Below are 18,321 nucleotides of genomic sequence, written 5' to 3' on the forward strand. Positions count from 1 at the left end.
TATTTATTAATTATACAACTGATCAGGCTGCAAGATCATCTGAAGAACCTTACTCATAAAAGTATACAGAACACTCTCACATCTCCATAACAATAAAATAAACAACCCAGTTTAAAAGTGGGCAAAGGACTTGAGTAGACATGAATCCAAAAAAGGTAGACACAGACCTGACAGACTCAAGATGCTTAGCCACATCCTTCACAGCTCCACTAACCAGAAGCATGAGAGACCTTTCTGCCACTAGGATGTCTGGGTTAAAAGGAGAGAGAGGGAGTGCTGGCAAGGATGTGGAGAAGCTGAAGTGTCTGCCTGCTGCCACTGGGAACACAGAAAAGCACACTTGCTGTGGCAAACCAGCTTGTTCTCCTTTGAAGAGCCAAACATGGAGCCGAGAAGGTGTCTCCATGATAAGGTGTTTACCATGCAAGCAGGAAGGACAGAATTCAGGTTCCCCAGGACCCTTGTAAATGCCAGGTAGGCGTCATGACCCACCTGTAATCCTGTGTACAAGAGGCAGAGACAGGAGATCTTCAAGGCAAGTTGGATCCAAGTGAGAGACCCTACCTTAATATGTAAGATGGGTATTGATGGAGAAAGATACCCAGCATCAACTTCTGTCCTCCACATACATGTGTGTGCACATGCACTTGAACACACTTGTGTCCACACACAAGCACACATATATACCTACATATACCCACGTATACATGAAGCTAAGTATAGAATTAGCATATCATCAACTGCACTCAACAATTGAAACAGGCACTCAAATACACTCTGACACATCAGTTCTTAGAAGCACCATTCAGAATATCCAAGAGACAGAGCTGGCCATGAATGTTAAAAAATATGCTATGTACACCCAACCGAATATCCAGGAACAAACTACTTCTGATTCTGCAATTTATAGTTTGAACACTATAAAGCTCACAACTGCTCTGTAATCCTAAATATTCCTTATTAGTATATGTTTCTGTTGGGAGCCGCGCCCACATTCGCCGTTACAAGATGGCGCTGACAGCTGTGTTCTAAGTGGTAAACAAATAATCTGCGCATGTGCCGAGGGTGGTTCTCCACTCCATGTGCTCTGCCTTCCCCGTGACGTCAACTCGGCCGATGGGCTGCAGCCAATCAGGGAGTGACACGTCCTAGGCGAAGGATAATTCTCCTTAATAGGGACGGGGTTTCGTTTTCTCTCTCTCTTGCTTCTTACACTCTTGCTCCTGAAGATGTAAGCAATAAAGTTTTGCCGCAAAAGATTCTGGTCTGTGGTGTTCTTCCTGGCCGGGCGTGAGAACGCGTCTAATAACATGTTTCCTCACATGAGTTAATCCATAGACACAGACAGATTACAGGCCAGAGGGTCTGGAAAGAGGAGGGACCATGCTTCCCCTTGGGGTGATGCCAAACCTTCGCTCATCGGCAATGGGGCTGGCTTCACAACATCATAAAAATAATTGATCTCTGAGTCTGCCACTTTTAGACAGGCTTTAAAGATAATTTAAACTTTCCTACAAGCAGTCCAAATCCTGGTTCCAGGTTCTTTGTTGTCAAGAATCATCCAAGCTTGCCGTATCCCAACACGTCGGCACCTGTTCAGATCAAGGTCACTTCTGAACCTGGAAGCTTTTGCTCATGCCTTCTCCCTAGAGGATGAGAAGACTCAAGCTGGGGCATAAGCAAGTACCTGGGGGAGGGGCGCACACACACACACACACATACACACAGACACACAGACACACACACACACACACACACACACACACACACACACACACACACACACGTGTACACACAGCTTCTTCACAGCTTAACAGCACTCATCTCCTGTGGGTATGGAGTGCCCATAGCTTCCTGCACATTTCTTCTGGGATCCTCTTTCTTTCTCTTGGTCCTGGCAGAAATGTCCCCATCCAGGCGGCTATCCCTCATGAACCCATATAATATATCCCCAGCTACCCCCACCCCTCTTTCTCTCTGACATGGTAGCCCTACTCTACAAGGGGACAGTGAAAAACCCCCAAACACCAACATCTCTGCCCTGAGGAGCAGATGGAATGTGAGGCCATGGAGGTCTACATTCCACTTCCATCACCAGCTACCCAGGGACCTCTGACAATCCCCTTCCATTCTCTGAGCCTCAGTTTTTCTGTCTGTAAATGGGATAAAAACATTTTCATCTCTGAGAGCAATAATATTTAATACACATAATTTAATTTAATTAATAAATGGGAGTTTATTATTACTTCAAAAGGGGATGACTTTGTGCTTGCTTTGGTGGTGGCGAGGGTGTTTGTTTGCAGTACTTAGGATACACATGCTAGGCAGCCCCTACTACAGAAGTGTGTCTTCAGCCCGCAGGGATACTTTGGGTCCTTTAGGAGACTAAAAACTGTTTGAGGGTGGACCCAGGGTTTCTCCCACTTTCACTCCCTGGGAGCTTCTGATAAAGAGCTGGGAAAACAGCAGATGCCAGCATCTCATTCTCTCTCTCTCTCTCTCTCTCTCTCTCTCTCTCTCTCTCTCTCTCACACACACACACACACACACACACAACCACACACACAAACACATACATATGCATATACACTACACTCATGCATACACACATATGCACACATACAGAGAGAGAGAGAGAGAGAGAGAGAGAGAGAGAGAGAGAGAACAGAAGGAAAGCCAGTTATCACTGAGCCCTGCACTGAAGCAAGCACAGGATATGCATCCTGCAGTTTAACAGACTGGTGGGCAGGCATATTTCATCAGAGATGTCATAAGAGAAGAAGAAACTAAAGTTCAGAGAGATCAAGTAGCTTCCCAAGCTCACGTGAGCAGGAGGCAGAGCCCTGAGGGCTTGTGGGGTGGAACTGCAGCTCAGCCTCACCCACATCCCTCCTTCCCTTCCCAGGCACGAGTCCCAGGAATATCTCATAGCACATATTCTCACACTCAGCATCTGTGACTGGGAAAGCCCAACCTGAGACATCCCAGGACATGTGCCATTGCAATAACCGCTCCTGGGGCACAGCAGAGGAGGCACCCGTGGGACCTGTCTGAGCCACTTGGAGCCCCCTAGAAGTTGGATAGGAAGCAGCAGCCCTGAATCCTCTTCTCACCAGAACCCCAACACCTCCTCCAGCCACCATAGCTGTGGCCTCCCAATGCACTAACAGCCTTCTGTGCCTCCCTCCCTGATCCCTTGCCAGGATCAGGCTCAGAACAGGATGTGAAAACACCTTGCAAGCTGGAAAAGGCAGAGCCAATGGGAGATGCTGCTTGAATGAATTAACACCAGCTCTGCTGCCAAGCCCGCCCTGCCTGCCTTGTCTACTACCAGTTTCTATCTCATCATATTGCCAGAGCTGTGCATGTCTTCCCCATTCTCCGTACCCCTCCCCCAGTCCTGAACACATCCCTGCCTGGTGGAGTTCAGTAACTGGAAGCAGGGTGACCCAGCCTACATTCATGAGTGCAGCAGCAGGACATCGGTCCCACGTCACCTGTGGGTTACTGCTGGGAATCAGAAGGCACTGGTGATTCCTTCCCTCCAAAGCTCCATCATTGCTGAGATTCCAAACAGCGGATTGACTGCAGGAGGGGTGACACAAGGCCACACTTTCTTGTCTGGGACCCACAAAGCTCAGGTCTGAAACACTATGTTAGTGTTTTCTAACGGCTGTGACCACAGAACACTGGTGTGGTGTGACTTGAAAGCACAGGAATGTGTCCCCTCGTGAGTCACATGGGTCCATGGGTCCGGAAGCATAAGACCAAGGGAGTTAGCAGGGCCACACTCTCTCTGAGGCTCCTGGAGGACAAAGTGATGCTTCTGAATTCTTGGGGCTGCCATAGTAACCCCGAGCATTTGGCTACATCACTCCAGTCTTAGCCTGGTCATCACATCTCTTCTCTGAGACTCTATAAAACTTATGTGTCCTTTGCAATGAGGTCCTATATGTTGGCCTCTGGAGTTCTTGGAGTAATTGAGACTAAATTCTTTCTCTCTTGATTCTCAACTCTATCACAAAAGTGCTGGGTTTTGTCATGTTGATACAAACCTAGCTATCAGGGAAGACAAAATTTCTAGTGAGAGAAAGTCTCCACTGCATTGGTCTATAGGCAAGCCCAGTTCACTAAGGGCAGTGTCAGCCTGGAAGGTGGTTCTGCGTTGTGTAAGGAAGCAGGCTGAGCAAGCTATGAGGATCAAGTCAGTAAGCAGCACCCCTCCATGGCTACTGCTTCCATTCCTGTCTCCAGGTTACTACCTTGAGTTCCCACCCTGATTTCTCTCAGTGAACTGTGACCTGGCCCGTGTGCCCGTTCCTCCTTGAGTTGCTTGTGGTCATGATGTTACATCATAGCAATAGCAACCCTAAATCAACATCCTTTGCCATCTAAGGCAAGATTCTAGAATTAATGACAAGGACCTATTTTTGAAGGTGTCGTCCCATAGCTTAGTACCAATCCTGTAAGAAGAAACTGACTCAGGTGCTCCACGAGGGTTGATTCTAGTGTGATCTTCCTCCTGAGATTTGTAAGAGTTTAGTGTTCCATAGAAGTCACTGCCCCCACACATACTATGCCTGGCCAGATCCCTTAGCACTTCATCATGGCTGACTAGAGTGAGCAGCCACAACCCCCTTTTGTGGCCTACCCTGGGAACCACACCAAAGTTTTACATTGTTTCAAAGAAACTGCTGTCTTTAGGGTTACATCCAGGTCAGGTGATCAATTCATAACAATTTTTCTGAGGCTTGGCCAATTTTAGCACTGAAGTTTCATAAACAAGGATGACCCTTGGTTGTAGGAAAGTTGGGATACCCTGTTACTCTTTGCCCAGGTTAGCTTGCATCAGTCGTTCTCAACCTGTGGGTCATGACTCATTTGGGGGACAAACAACTCTTTCATAGGGGTCACATATCATATATCCTGTGTATCCAATATTTACATTATGATTCATAACAGTAGAAAAATAGAGTTATGAAGTAGTAACAAAACTAATTTTATGGTTGGGGATCAGCACAACGTGAGGAACTATATTAAAGGATTAATTAACTGTATCAAATGGATGCACCATTAGGAAGATTGAGAACCACTGGTTTTGATCATAACTATAATTGACAGGGTAGATTGTCAAGGCTTTCTCTGTTATTCAGATCTGTTCCATTGATGGTCTTCCAGCAGTGAGGGAGTGTTCAGGTCAGAATGCCCTGTATGCACTCTCTATGGGATTGTCTTGATGGTAGACTGATGTAAGAGGGCCCATCCTACTGTGGGTGGCATCATTCTCTGGGCAAGTGATCCAGGGCTGTATAAGAAAGCTAGCTAAGGGGGCTGAAGGGATGGATTGGTGGTTAAGAGTACTTGCTGCTCTTCAAGAAGACCTGAGTTTGGTCCCCAGCACCCATGTTGAGCAGCTCTCAACTGCCTTTAACTTCAGCTCCAGAAGACCTAGAACCCTCTGCTGAATTTCAAGGGCATCAGCATGTACGTACACACACACACACACACAAATACACACACACACACACACACACAGAGAGAGAGAGAGAGAGAGAGAGATACACATCACATATACACAGACATGTACACATATGCACACACACACATATACACATACATACACATACACACACAAATAAAAACAAAAATAAATCTACTTTAGGGAAGGAAGGCAGAAAGGATTAAGACACAAAAGATGCTCAGAAGTAAACGAGCCTGTGAGCCAGCCAGCAAGCAGTGTTCCTCCATGTGCCTGCCTTTGAGCCTCTGCTTGAGTTCCTGTCCTGACTTCCTCCAATGATGGACTATGACCTGAAGTATAAACTGAAATAAATACTTTCCTCCCCTAAGTCCCCATATCACAGCAATAGGGACTAAAGTGGGACACCCTCTCTGTCCTTTGCCCTCACTCTGTCCTCTACTAACAACCAGCAGAACTCATCCTGACATCTGCAGAAAACCTTTCAAGAGCAAAGGGCTCACTACCTTCTGAAAAAGGCAATTTACATTCAGCCCAGGCCTCAGGGAAGGGGCCCCCCATCCCTAGGTTGCCTCAACAGTGCACTTCCATGCACTGGGCCTATCAAGAGCACACCCAATCTGGAGAGCTCACTTGTCTTCTCCACCCTCCTGGACCTTTCAGAAAGTCTTCACCAACTTCTCCCACAGACAATCCACACAGTGCACCTGCAGAGACAGCACACAGGGCATGGGTTAGTGCAGAGGTAAGACCTCCTGAGCATCCAGGGAAGACACAAACGAAAACAGAAGTGTGAGCTGCCAAATTGAGAGAGATTGATGCCCCTGGCCCTGGCAAACATGTGCAGCTGAGGGCACTCACAACCCTGATGGCGGGCGAACTGTGACTTATTTCAACCATTTCAGAAGGTAATCTAACAGGATTTATTAAAGTTAGAGATGTGGAGTCCCTTTGACCCAAACGCAATGCTACTTCTGGGAACCAATCCAAGTGAAATAAAAGGCCCAATCCAAAAGATGTACGAGGAAAAGCGTTTCCAGGAGAATTGCTAAAAGCACAAAAATGAGCCCCAAACTTCACACTTTGGTGGAATACTACACAGCTATATATAATGAAGTAAATCTTGAAAAGGGATGGAGGACAATTAAATCTATAGAATATACATAGCATGCTTCTGCTTGTGCAAAGTAGTGGGTACAATACAGGTCTGGCCACACCTGGAGGCATGAGAAAGATGCAGCTGAGGCCTCAATGCCAATGGCTCTTTGTTAGCAGTATTGCTGACAGAAACCATTTAAGGGAGGAAAGGAAGAACAGGGGGCACCTGGCTCTCTTTCCCTCCTTTGCCCATCCAGGCCTCCAGCCCTTAGGATGGATCCACCCACATTCAGGCTGGCTCTTCTCCCATCATCTTCTCCCATAGCCTCATAGATGCACCCTGGAGTGTGCTTTGCTGATCTCGTCGGTGGTTAAGTTGCAGTTAAGTTGACAGTAAATATCATACATCACTCTTGGCATCTCAACACCACCTGTTGCCTTGCAAGGATGACAGGCCACCATGGTGAGGCCCTGGCTGCTGTGGAATGCAGGCCCCAGCATATGTTCAACCCCAACCTTCTCAAAGCAGCTTTGTAACTCTTGTCTGCAGCGAGTCAGGTCCCATGAAAGGCGTGGCAGAACAGCCACTCCTGGGGGAATAGAGTTCACAGCTCACCTCTTCACAATAGTATCTTAAAAACAAGTACAGAGGTGCCCCCTACAGGGTAGACTTTTCCTTTGTTCTTCAGGGTAAACACATCTGCCTTCCATGAAGAAAATCTAATTCCTTCAGATTCCAGACATAATCCTTATGGATTTTTTTTTAGATGAAAGCACACTGTAGACAGAGAGAAATATTCCTTTCTCATGGACCTTCTTCAGACACACACATGCACACGCACACACACTGTAAACACTGTGCAAACCAACAGTGAGTAGCCATTGATGGTCAGCACACTGTGTGAAGCCTGAGGCAGAATGAAGAGGTGAACTGAGAGGAATTCAGATGCACATGGTTTCCAGCCTGGTACAGGGCGGATATCAAAGCCTCTGAAAACAAAACTGTGGTGATCCTCCTACCATCGGAGCCTCTGTCTCTACTCAAGCTGTGGATATCTCTGTCCCTACTCAAGGTATGGATCTCCATCCAGACTCGGCTGTTCCTCCACACTGCGCCTGTGGCTTGTCTACATTGAAACCTACATCTTCTGCAAACAAGACCTTCTCGATATGAATTCAGAGTCCATCCTGTCTTCTGGAATTCAAATTTCAAAATTCATTGGTGAAGCTTGCAATTAAAGATGAAACAGTTCTCACAGTCAAACACTGAGGACAGGACATCCCCACACTGTGAATGGTTGCTGATGGCATACCGGGTTAGGGAGTAAAGACCTCACTTGGTATTCTGCATGATTCTAAGTCTGATAACCACTATGATCCAGCACCAGCTTTGTGGTCTGAGAGTTTTTGGAAAGACTACTGTGTGCTGGATATGAGGGTTGGCTCACTTGTGTTGTCCTGTATCTTCATGTGTGGAGGCCGGAGCAGGTTAAATATCCGAAGCAGGGAGATAGTGTGGACTTCCTCAGGGCTCAGCTCTTCATCATTTGGGAAGATCCTGGAGATGGAGGTTGGCTATAGAGTGGATTTGGAAATGGAGCAGATCCCCCCCCAGGCGAGCCTCACATCAAGTTTCTGCCTACTGGGTTTGAATGTGTGGCCTTCCCAAACTCACATTAAACCTCAATCCCCAGGGCCCTGAGGACTCTGCTCCCATGAAAGTCACTATAAATGGGTCTGCAGGCACAGCTCGCTCTCTCCTGGAAAATTCTGCTATGTGAAAAACAGTTCTTTCTGTCTGGAGAACCCATATGTAAGGCACCAACTCAGAAGTGGACAAACCAGCTCTCACCAATACTAATGCTGGCACCTTGATCTCAGACTTCCCAGCCTCAGGAACTGTGAGAATTAGATTCATTTCTTAAGAAATTGCTAAGACCATCTGTTGTTAGTGGCACAAAAATTAGCCAAGTATCAGGGCCAGAGACCTCACCTTCCTGACACCCTGATGCCACCCTCTCTCTACAGGCGCTATAGGCCCTAGTTTCAATCTGAACTTGATAACCCTCCAGGGGCTCCCAGTGACATCATTCAGGCACACCTGTCTTCCCTGGGATGGGCACTGTGTTTGTCGACTCATTTCTGTGACCAAATACTTAACAAGAAGAGGAAGGGTTTATTCTGGCTCCAGTTTAAAGAAACATAGTGCAGCATGGCCAGTCTTCTGCATTGCTTTCTATTAATACAATAAAACACATTGACCAAAAGAAATCTATGGAGGTTTACTTGAACTTTACAGTGCACATGTCAGGGAAGGAACTCAAGGCAGGACCAGGAGGCAGGGACTGGAGCAAAGGCCATGGAGGAGAGCGGCTTACTGGTTCACTTCCCATGGCTTGCTTAGTCTGTGTCCTTATACTACCCAGGACCACCTGCCCAGGGATGAGACTGCCCCTCAATGAGCTGGACCTTCTCATATCAATCCTTAGTCAAGAAATTGCCCTACAAACTTGCCTACAGGCCAATATGATGAGGACATTTTCTCAATCAAGTGTTCTTTTCCTAGATGACTCTAACTTTTATTAAGCTGACAAAAAAAAACAACAACAACAACCCTAACCGGGACAGGAAGAAGGCATGGATACAGGACTGGCATGGGTGGTTACAGTACACGTACACTCAAGAAGCAGAGAACAGACAGGAATTGGGTCTACTCATAAAGCTTAAAGGCCGGACTCCCATGACCCATTTCCCCAGCCAGAATCTACTTCTTAAAGGGTCCACCGCCTCCTGGAACAGCACCATAAGCTAGTAAGTGGAGTTACACACTCATCCACAACAGGGATGATGGCTACAGAGAGCTAGTTACTGTCACCCTCCAGTCAGCCTTTCCCCAGACACAGACACCATGTGGCCATTGGTGGAAGACACTTCTTGGGAAGTTTGGCAGCTGCCTGTGGAGGGCTGAATCCCTAGGACATGGCTAATGTCCTCAGCCTTGTCTATCTCCATTTTGGCTTGGGACTCAACCTTTCAGGCATAGGGCCTGACTCAGAAAACAACTGTTCATCCTATATTACTATTAGAGAATTTTCCAACTATGACTCTAAAAACAATGCAAGTATTTGAACTCAGGTACCAGCATTATCATTCCCTGTGGAGCATTCTGAAGTGTGTTCTACACAGAGTCCCTTTCTTGTGCTATAGGTAACATCCTCTGCTTGCCTGAAATGTGTGATTCCCATCCATTTCTGGCTGCTGAGCAGGGCTGCCTCTGGGATTGCCAACAGTGAGTGCCTTTCAGGTAAATGTGTGTTGATGGACAGGCTGTAAGGAAGCTGGCTTTGGAGGAACTAGGGGTTCTCGCTTCCCTTTGGCATCCTGCATGCTCTCTGGGGGTAAGGACCCTGCCCTCTGTAGAAGTGGAGGTTGAGATTGCTCTTGGCAGCAACATCAAGTGATGCATTGATTCAGCTGAGTCAGTCAAATCAACAGTCAATTCCAATTGTCAGCAGCTGACCCTATGAAAGGATGGAGACCCAGGGGTTCAAGCTGCTTGACATTTTCCGGGTGATGTCACATTGGTCCTGTGGCCAAATTCAAGGCATTCTGACCTGAATCTTGTTCTCCTAAACTTCCCAAACATGCAGCTTCTGTCTCGCCAACTTTTGGTCACAGCTGATGGTTAAGTGAAAATTCAGCCGCGGTTGGCTTTTCAGCACCTGGGACAGCGGCTGGCCCAATGGACTCTCTGCGCTGACATTTCCAAGCTTTGGAACACAGGGCTTGCAGGTTGGTGCCCTCCAGCAGTGGAGCCCATGCTTTCCCTCCCTTAGATATCCCAATGGACAACTAAGGTTACCCAGATGCCAGACAGACCTCCAGGGGATGGAGGCTAATGCCTTTAAAACCCTCTTGGCCAGGGTCTGAGCAGGCAAGAACATTGGAATATGAGTAGGTTCAGGACATCACCATAAAAACCACAATAAAACAGAGACTGGGGCAAGTTTCTGTTGTCCTATACCTCCTGCCTGTGAACACTGGGGGGAGAAGGAAGATCCACAACTAACAATCTCTTATCAAATTTGTCTTCTTTAACATCACTATAACGGCAACAGTAGTGTGTCCTAAAATCTCATGGTAAAGAAATAAAGGAGCCAAGCACCCTCCCTGGTCCTAAGGACACCCCTGCTTCCTCATCCTTCTTCATGTGTGCACCTTCCAACCTCTCCACTCACAGAGAAACACACATGCAAACAGGAAATAACAAGTCTTTTCTTAAAAACAAAACAAAATGGATATAAGTTCTCCTTCTTGATTGTTGCATATTATTCCACATTAATAGAACTACACATTATTAAAGTATTCCTGTACTAGTACATGTATCAGCAAATGTTCTTCTGAGACAGTAACTAATAAGACAGAAATCAGAGGGGGAGAGGGGGTGAGGGGGAGGAAGAGAGGGAGAGAGAGAGGAAGGGAGGGAGGGAGCAGAGACTTATGGAGTCTAATGAATCAGTTCACTTGACCATGGATGGAGACTTGATAAGCCCATAGTCTACAGGGCAAATTGGCAGGCCTAAATCCCAGGGCGGGCTGTAGTTGAGTGTAGATGTGATCTGTTATCAGAATTCCATCCACTTGTGGGGGAGCTGTCTTTTTGCTTTGAAGCCATCAACTGACTGGATAAGGCCCACCCATGTTATTCATAGAGGGGAATCAATCACCTCTACTCAAAATCTACTTGTTTAAATGTTGCTTTTTCATGTTAAAAAAACTGAAATGTTGCCAGTAATGTCTGGCCAAATAACATTTGGTGGTATATCCTACCGAAATTAACACATAACACAATTCACATAGGCATGCAAATAGTCCTGACACCATCACTACATGGCCGGTTCCTGGCTGTGAATTGCTGTCCATGTCATTTTCCTTTGTCTTCACTGGGATCTTCTGAGGTACACAGACCTGCCCTGTTCTTCATAATGGACTGAGGCTTGGGATGCAGATTTGCCCAATAGTAACCTTGAGATCTAACTCACTCTGTGGCCAGCTCTATGGGCTTCAGCCTCTTGCCTTAACTTTCTCATCTGCTAAATGAGCTTCACATCAGCATCAAATGTACAAGTTGATGTACAAGTTCTGAGTTCCACTTTCTGACTATTGCTTATTACACATGTATAGATTTTTTAAAGCACTCTCCTGTTATAAGTGTATTAAAAATGACTTTTTAGAGACACATAACCAACGGGATAGACAGAAATGAGAGTGTGCCATATTGGATAGAAGTATAAGCAATGCTCAGTAAGGAAAAGATGCCATTTCTCCTCTTATTCTGATGCAGGGGCTGGACCCCACTTGGACGTGGTCCTAGAGTATCCCCAGCCTCCTGGTCATAGGCAGGTGCATAGACTCTTTCCAACCCACGGCTGTCATCAGCAGGCTGAGGAGGTGCCTTAATTAAGAAGCAGCCCCTCCTGCCACAAGCAGTGCCTTTTCACTTCCTGGCCCAAGCTGTACTGTTGTCACAGTTGATGATCTACAAAGGAGATCTGAGAAACATTAGCACTCTCAAAACCCACGCTCCAGACCCAGTGGGGCCCACCTCACCATCTGCTGTGGGCCCCAAGCCGAGCAGGCAGCAACGGAGACGAGGATTTAGAACCTGCTCTCATTCCAAGGCGGAGGAGGTTGCTGGACTCAGACTGGCTGAGCTCTAGTGAGTGCTTGCCCTCTGCCAGGCCCAGCTATTTCTGAAAGGTTCTATGGCCACTCTGACCTGTTCTCCCTCTGACGCTGGACTTGCCCCAGGACCACAGGAAGGCAGGATGCTGAGAGGCCACAGTCATCTGTTCCCATCTGCCATTTACACCACCAAGGGCTGGCAGGAGGATTCCTGTGGAGGGAAGCAGGGGTCTTAGACAAGACAACCGGCTTTCTACTCTCCTTACCTACCCCCATATAGAACTGAGAAATGGGGTCACTGTTTGCATCTAACCGTGAATGGTTGATACCAGAGGAAACAGGCATGGATTTCTTGGCTTCTGAGATGGAGATTGGGCTATGAGATGGGAAGGTGGATAGATCCTGGCAGAGCTGGTCCACTGGCTCTTCTTGCCCAGTGCTGCTTAAGGATGCCAGAGGAGAGTCATGAGGAAAAACAGAAATCTAATGGTAGCTTGCAATGTTCCTTACTGTCTCAGCCCTAGGACAGGAAAATTAAATAAAGAGAAAAAGTTGAAAGCCAATGAAATTGGTGGAGAGCAAGGAAACAGGGAGACTTAATGCTGTTTGCTGGAAGACGTTAGGGCTGGAAACCCACAGACCCTCACCCAGAACAGGGTGCATGGATGAAAGTTGGTTGGATCCATCTTAGCCTGAAATCATTCCACATATTCGAGGTAGCTGAAGATGAGCCCAAACAAGAAGTCCCCAGAGTAAACACTCAACGAGTTGTTAACTTGGGGGAATCTGTGGGTATAAAGAGGCTGCGATCAAAGAAAGACTACATGCCCACAAAGAGAAGGGGCAGGCATCTATCTATGACATCACAAACACTGAGGTGCTGGGCCAGACCCCAGGACTGACCCTGAGGTCACAGACAAAGCTCACAAAGCACATATGACAAAAGGAATACTCTTACCTACCACCATATGACCTCATATGCTTGGCTTTTCTTGGGGCTAAAAAAGAAGGAAGGTTTGCAGCAGGCAACAACTGAACTGCTGATCACAAGTGCCCCAGCCCTAGTGTAGATGGACAGGCTAAGAAACCTTAGGAGCAACAGAGCAGCCTGCTGTTCACAAGCTGCGTGCTGAGAGTCAAGGCAAAATGAATGTCAGTAATAAGTACGTGACTCCTGATGAAACGTGTGACAAAAGCCTCTCTCTCCCCATCATCGTGTAGCTCTGGGAGCAACAGCTGAGAGGTGGAGCCTGTTCTCAAGGCCTCAGCACGAAGATGGGACTGTGACTGGGGCTGTGCCAGTGGAATGAGGGACTTGGTTATATATCCATCCATTTCTTTTTGGCTGTTCCTGGTGGTGTTAACTTTCAGGAACTGTAGCTGACCTGTACCTCAGCTGAGCAAAGCACCACAGGGGCCTGCAGGGAATGACGCCTCAGCCCTAGATATTCCTGTACCTTGTGGAATTATAACCTAGGTCATGAAGCAGACAACTGGAATGGCATCCTTAAAGACTGGTGTGAAGGTAATAGACCTAAAATTGGACAAGATCACTGGGGCTAGTTAGTCTAGAATCCCACTCCACACAGAATATCTTGCTGGACCACTCAAGCAAAATTCATCCCCTGCTTACAGAGCCTAAGAGAGCAGGAGTGTTCCTTCCTAAGCCCCACTCTCCTATAGAAAGCCCTATCGATGAGGCAGGGTTACTTAGTCTTTGCTGCAAAAGTCTACCTCTGCCATTACATCATTCTGCCTTCTGGCACCATGCTGAAGGAAAGCCAGAAGAAATTCCTCTGCGTGTATGGTGAGCCAGAGAGCAGCTTCTCAAGACACCCATGTCCTAATCCCAGCACTGTGGCTGGGTCTCCTCACCTGGAAGACATTGAGGGACTTGAGTCAGGGACCACTGATTCTTCCGGATTCTCCAGAAGTACCTGTGTAGTCTTGAGGCCCCTGTAAAAGAGAAGACCCAGAAGATCTGGAGCTGAGATGCTATGACAAGAGTAGCTGTGAAACAGGTGTGGTGGTTTGAATAGGTTTGGCCACCATAAACTCATGTTTGCCCACAGGGAGTGGCGCTATTAGGACGTGTAGTCTTATTAGAGTACATGTGGCCTTGTTGGAGGAAGTGTGTCACTGTGGAGGTGGGCTGTGAGGTCTCCTATGCTCAAGCTCCTCCCTGTGTGGAATTCCAGTCTCCTCCTGGTTGCCTTTGGATCAAGATGTAGAACCCTCAGCTCTTTCTCAGAACCCTGTCTGCCTGAAGGCTGCTATGCTTCCTGCCATGATGATAATGGACTGAACCTCAGAGACCATAAGCCAACCCTAATTAAATGTTTTCTTTTATAAGAGTTACCTTGGTCCTGTGTCTGCTCACAGCAATAAAACCATAACTAAGATAAGAGTCCAAGTACAGGATGCCTTGACATCTGCTGAGGGCATGGAGCAGATCTCTCAAGGCGTCCACACCTTGGTTCATCCCAGAAAGACCTCAGACTTTAGAAGCCTGATTTAAGGAGCTAAGTTTCAAGCCAACTGCTTTGGCAACTGCAGAAAATGAATCCATCATCATGGTAACCCTTGGTGGAAGTGAAACTCAGGCCTGGGGCTTCTCCTTTCCAAACAAAATGTTCTCCACCACTTCTCATCCAATGGTGCTCCAGGCTCTTTCTGTCAGTCACACCAGTCTGGGAGCACACTCCACCCCTTCTGCACACCATGCACATTGTCCCAAGTCTAATAAACAGCCATGGGCCTCAAGTAGTGGTCCTCACCCAGAAACAACTCATCTCCCATTTTTCTCTCCGTGGCAATCAGTCTGCAGCCCTCATCATGCCAATAGTAATGGAAGCTTCTCATGGGAAGTACTCTAACTGTCCTCCTACCTTTTAGGGGCTCCATGTGGGAATTCATGCTTCTTCTATGGTCTTCTTCTTCTGATGTTGCTGCTACTGCTTCCTCCTCCTCCTCCTCCTCCTCCTTCTCCTCCTCCTCCTCCTCTTCTTCTTCTCCTCCTCCTCCTCCTCCTCCTCCTCCTCCTCCTCCTCCTCCTCCTCCTCCTTCTTCTGCTGCTGCTTCTGGTTCCTCATCTTTCTCTTTCTCCACCTGCTCCTTGTCCTCTCCCTCCTTTTCCTTCTCCTCCTCCTCCCCCTCCTTCTCCTCCTCCTCCTCTTCTTCAACTTCATCCGGTCTTCTCACTCTATCTCAGTTACCTTGGATGTGACTCCAGCAGCTGGGGGTTGGTGGATAACTGAAATAAATTCCCCTACATCTGTCTCAGCAGTTTCTGGATCCTTTCAGAGTCTCCCTCAGTCTTTTGTGGCTGAAGAACTGGCCTCCGTGGGTAACTCTGGATAACCTTAAGCACAGATCAATGGCATTTTAAGGATCTTTGTGAGGATCTGTAAGAAGCATGGAGCAGGTAACAAAGCAATGGACCTAGGAGACTACAGCAGAATCAGAACCCCCACAGAGCCTAGAGTTTGGCCCTCTCTGGTGGCTTGTTACCCAGTACTATGAATGGTCCTGTGGCCTAAACTTTAAATGTGGACTTAAGTTCTCCTCCACCTGTGGTCCCCTCACCTAGGATGGGAGTGTCCCTTCCCTGGAGAAGGTTTCATGCTGCAGGACAGCAGAAGCATCCTACATTTGAAGTCTCCAGGTACCGGGAGCCTGAGATCTTCCTCAAGCTCCTCCTCAGAATGGACTTAAACCTCTCCAACATCTACTTCAGGATGAGGGGACTAGTGGAAAGAGAGACACAACTCCACAAAACTGTCCTTTGACCTTCACATATGCACTGGGGCATGTGTGTACACACCATCAATGAATAAATGGAGAAATAGGTTGTGGTATGTTAACAGAATGAGATCTAATTAATCCATAAAAAGGAATTAAAAATTAAGCTATATACAAGAACTGCATAATGCAACCCCAAAACATATTATGCTAAGTGAAAGACGCTAGATTCAAAAAGTCAGACACCTCATGGTAGAAAAAATCCAGACAGAACAGATTATTGATGGGCACAAACTTTGGGGAGGGCAGAGTGGGTAATATCTGACTAATGCCAGGGCAGCCAATGTGTGGAAGGAGCTTTGCAAATGCAAAATCAGATAGGTCAGCGGCTGCAGAACACTGTAGATACTCTAAATGCCACCGACTTATTCGCTTGAGAATGATTAATTTATACGAATGGTACCTCAACTTCAAACTGCCTAGTTTCTGCTTTCAAGTCTGTAGAGTCGGCACCAACGATCATTCTTCATCTCCGGAAAACTACACTCAAATGACCCAAAACTGTGAAAGTAAGAGTCCCCAGGCAGTGAGGCCAGCTGCTTGCAGAAGGTGGGAGGCCACTCTGAGGGAGGGAGGCTCCTCCTAAAGGGAAGCGATCAGCAAGAAACAAAGACTTGTAATTCACAAGGGGATCTGAGGTGTGGGCAGAAGGTTTCACAACACAGCCCAAGGAAATCCCAAAGCAGCTGAGACCAGAGCAACAGTGTACTGTGAAGCCAGAGAAGGGGCTCAGCTGGCAGGCTGGGGAACTGAGACTTCTGGCCATGGGCAGGATGGCTCCTTGTGATCACAATGAGACTAACTACATGGAAAGAAAGAAGCTGAAATAAGTCACTGATATGAACAATGGCACCTGTAGGAGGACGCATGATTGGAGGTCAACAAACAAGTCTCCTGTCAAAGCCTTATACTCTCAGCCATATACGGGAAGCCAAGATTCGTTCACCTTCAACTTCTCCTGGAGTAAATAGAGAAACACACTCCCAGCATAACTCTGTGTCTGTCTGTCTGTGTGTGTGTGTGTGTGTGTGTGTGTGTGTGTGTGTGTGTGTGTGTGTGTGTGTGGTGTGTGAGAGACAGAGAGACAGAGAGACAGGGACAGAGAGAGAGGAGTCATTTTATTAGAAAAAAATGTTTACTCTTTCCACCTGTAATCCATTCTCATAGTTTATATTCTGATCTAGTCTCTTTGATTTTTTAAAAGATGCTGGCCACAACTCACACAATTTTATGTAGCCTAGGTTTCCATAGTAACTACATCACTATCCATATACAGATACCCCTAAGATCTAAGGCTGGAAGCAGGACTGGAGGTGAGTTAGAATTTGAAGGGTGGCCATCGGCAGGCATTTTGCACTCTCTGGAGATCCTCTCATTGCTGGCCCCCAGCTGTTGGGGACACAGCCAAGGACAGGAGCCTTCGCCTCTCTTGCTGTAAGGGGAGCCCTGACTTGGCCTACTGCTACCAGCAGATGTGGAAAGAGCTCTGTGCAAATCAAAGAGGAACACATGCATTTCACTACAGGGATCACACATGGTAAGAACAAGCCTGTGGTCTTGTGACTCATCCCCACCCCAACCCCCTGGGACCCCTCTGTCTGCAGGGACATAGAACTCAAGAAGAAAAGAAAACGCTTGAGAAGTCTCCTTTGAAGTTCTGAATTAGAGCCTCAGTAACGGTCTTTGAGAGACACAACTAAAGCCTCTTTAATTACATTGGGCACCTTGTCTAGGATTTTCGAATAGAGCCGTTCCATGCTGGGCCACAGGGCAGGGTGGGATGGAGAGCTTCTCTTACACAGATGGCAAGTCACTCACCCTCCCTCAAAAGCAAAGGCTTGAGAAATAACAAGACATCCTTAAGTGAAGCCCTGCAGTCTGCCAGAATGCAGAGATGGATTTGGCATACGTATAAACTGTACCAGCTTTCTAAAATGTGACCTGTTGCCAATTCTGAAATTTAAATTGCACATGTTCTGTGACTCATCAGCTCCTCGCCCACAAGCACATTGAAGTGAATCGCAGCAAAAAGCACATGCCTATATCCACCAGAGGATGGATACAGAGCCACTGAAGACAGTACAAATGTCCATCATGATCATTTACCTACTGTTCCCTGGGTACCAGACACACACAGAGTGCTTAAAGGCTTCCCTCCAGTTAATCCTCCTGTCAGCTCTGTGGGATGTGTGCTGTTATCTCTATTTAGAGCTAAAGAAATTAAGACATGGGAAGTTTGACATGGCCACATCACAGCA

At 47.1% G+C, this 18,321-nt stretch overlaps 1 long non-coding RNA gene across 1 annotated transcript; it reads right to left on the minus strand.

The window, feature by feature from the left end:
* Positions 1-1,473: 1,473 nt before the first annotated feature.
* On the minus strand, positions 1,474-13,125 carry 4930401O10Rik (RIKEN cDNA 4930401O10 gene). The gene is made up of 5 exons (NR_045942.1): positions 12,910-13,125; positions 12,576-12,782; positions 12,357-12,473; positions 6,113-6,186; positions 1,474-1,646 (listed from the first exon to the last, which is right to left on the minus strand). It is a non-coding gene; the product is annotated as an RIKEN cDNA 4930401O10 gene (long non-coding RNA).
* Positions 13,126-18,321: the final 5,196 nt, after the last annotated feature.

This window comes from Mus musculus, chromosome 11 (assembly GCF_000001635.26).
Source record: "Mus musculus strain C57BL/6J chromosome 11, GRCm38.p6 C57BL/6J".
Taxonomy (NCBI): Eukaryota; Metazoa; Chordata; class Mammalia; order Rodentia; family Muridae; genus Mus; species Mus musculus.